This window comes from Physeter macrocephalus, chromosome 16 (assembly GCF_002837175.3).
Source record: "Physeter macrocephalus isolate SW-GA chromosome 16, ASM283717v5, whole genome shotgun sequence".
NCBI classification, from domain to species: Eukaryota; Metazoa; Chordata; class Mammalia; order Artiodactyla; family Physeteridae; genus Physeter; species Physeter macrocephalus.
Genome location: NC_041229.1, coordinates 66,999,166 through 67,002,197, shown reverse-complemented (window position 1 = coordinate 67,002,197; position 3,032 = coordinate 66,999,166).

The window sequence follows — 3,032 nt, the reverse complement described above, 5'->3', positions numbered from 1 at the left end:
TGGATCCCGGGACCCTGGCATGGCGGGCTGCACAGGCTCCTGGGAGGGGAGGTGTGGAGAGTGACCTGTGCTTGCACACAGGCTTCTTGGTGGCGGCAGCAGCAGTCTTAGCGTTTCACGCCTGTCTCTGGGGCCTGTGCTGATAGCTGCGGCTCACGCCCGTCTCTAGAGCTCCTTAAAGTGGCGCTCTGAATCCCCTCTCCTCGTGCACCGTGAAACAATGGTCTCTTGCCTCTTAGGCTGGTCCAGACATTTTCCCGGACTCCCTCCCTGCTAGCTGTGGCGCACTAGCCCCCTTCAGGCTGTGTTAACGCAGCCAACCCCAGTCCTCTCCCTGGGATCTGATCGAAGCCCGAGCCTCAGCTCCCAGTCCCCGCCCGTCCTGGCGGGTGAGCAGACAAGCCTCTCGGGCTGGTGAGTTCTGGTCGGCACTGATCCTCTGTGCGGGAACCTCTCCGCTTTGCCCTCCACACCCTGTTGCGGTGTGGAGAGTGACCTGTGCTTGCACACAGGCTTCTTGGAGGCGGCAGCAGCAGCCTTAGCGTTTCACGCCTGTCTCTGGGGTCTGTGCTGTGGATCATGGGACCCTGGCATGGCGGGCTGCACAGGCTCCTGGGAGGGGAGGTGTGGAGAGTGACCTGTGCTTGCACACAGGCTTCTTGGTGGCGGCAGCAGCAGTCTTAGCGTTTCACGCCTGTCTCTGGGGCCTGTGCTGATAGCTGCGGCTCACGCCCGTCTCTAGAGCTCCTTAAAGTGGCGCTCTGAATCCCCTCTCCTCGTGCACCGTGAAACAATGGTCTCTTGCCTCTTAGGCTGGTCCAGACATTTTCCCGGACTCCCTCCCTGCTAGCTGTGGCGCACTAGCCCCCTTCAGGCTGTGTTAACGCAGCCAACCCCAGTCCTCTCCCTGGGATCTGATCGAAGCCCGAGCCTCAGCTCCCAGTCCCCGCCCGTCCTGGCGGGTGAGCAGACAAGCCTCTCGGGCTGGTGAGTTCTGGTCGGCACTGATCCTCTGTGCGGGAACCTCTCCGCTTTGCCCTCCACACCCTGTTGCTGCGCTCTCCTCCGTGGCTCCGAAGCTTCCCCTCTGCCACCCCCGTCTCCGCCAGTGAAGGGACTTCCTAGTGTCTGGAAACTTTTCCTCCTTCACATCTCCCTCCCAGAGGTGCAGGTCCTGTCCCTATTCTTTTGTCTCTGTTTTTTCTTTTTTCTTTTGCCCTACCCAGGTACATGGGGAGTTTCTTGCCTTTTGGGAAGTCTGAGGTCTTCTGCCAGCATTCAGTAGGTGTTCTGTAGGAGTTGTTCCACATGTAGATGTATTTCGAATGTATTTGTGGGGAGGAAGGTGATCTCCACGTCTCATTCCTCTGCCATCTTGAAGGTCTCCCTGCCTAGCTTTTCACTTTAATAAACACATATCTTTAAAAAACCCAGCTTAAGATATAATTTACAACTATACAATATACCCCTTTAATGTATACAATTCAATGGTGTTTAGTATAGTCACAGAGTTGTGTAACTGTACATTTTAACAAATAGAAAAAAACACCCATGTAACCACCAATCAAGGTCAGTAGTAAAACACTGGGGAAGCCTTCTGGAGGTCTCTTTCCTTTTTTAAAAAATTTTTTATTGAAGTATAGTTGATTTACAATGTCGTTTTCTTTTCTGCTGTACAGCAAAGTGACTCAGTTATGTTGTGTTCATTTCTGCTGTACAGCAAAGTGACTCAGTTATACATATATATACATTTTTTTTTGTTTTTTTTTTTTGTTTTGTTTTGTTTTGTCTCAGTTATACATATATATACATTCTTTTTTATATTCTTTTCCATTATGGTTTATCTCAGGATATTGAATATAGTTACCTGTGCTATATAGTAGGACCTGTTGTTTATCCATCTGTGTATAATAGTTTGCATCTGCTAATCCCAAACTCCCAATACTTCCCTCCTCCGCCCCCCTCCCCCTTGGCAACCACAAGTCTGTTCTCTATGTCTGTGAATATGTTTCTTTTTCATAGATAGGTTCATTTGTGTCATGTTTTAGAATATCTACTTTTTTCCCTGTGTTTTTTTCCTTTTTGCATCTTAAGAAAGCCTTTCCTACTGTGAAATAATGAAGATATATTATTTTCTGAAAGTGATATAGTTTTACCTTTCTCATTTCATCTTTACCTAGGATTCATTTTAGGTATAGTATGAAGTGAGGGTCCAAGAGTGTATTATTTATTATGGCCTATTTCCTTATGCATAAGTTTGAGTCAGGGTTCTATTCTTCTCCATTATTTTTCAACCTTTGTGTCAATACTGTATTGAATTTCCTGTAGCTTAGCCTCTGTTAGAACAAGTCCCTCTTCATTTGTTTTTCTTCAATGGCATTTTGATTATTCTTGATCCTTTGCACACCCATTTATTACACACACATGCAAAATACCTCCAAAACAAAAAATTGCTAAAACTTTAAGATCACATTGAATCTATGAATAAATTTGAGAAGAAATGACATCATTATAATATTGAGTCTTATAATTCATTGGTATGATATGTATCTCCATTTTGGAGTAGTCCTTATTAATTTCTCTTGATAATGTTCTATGGTTTTGAGAATTTTTTGTAAGACTTATTCCGGGTATTTTTTATGCTATTGAAAGCAGTATTTGTGTTTTGTTGCTGATATATAAAAATATAATTGAGGTTTGTATATTGACCTTGTATTCAATAATATTTTATTAATTCAAGTTTATTAATTCTAATAATTTACCTATAGATTAAAAATTTGTTCTACATATATAACCATAACATCTGTGAGTAATATCAATGCTGTTTCTTTTGTTTTTTTGCTTGCCATAATGAATAGCTAGGATTTCCAGTGTAATACTGAACAGAGGTGGTAATAAGTAGAATAAGGCAGTCTTGTCTTGTTCCCAGTCCCGAAAATAGTGTTCCATAGTTCAACAGTAAGGATGGTGTTCACTGTTGTTTTTGGTCTTGGTGTTTTTTTTTCATTTTTAGAGTTATATTCCATAAGATT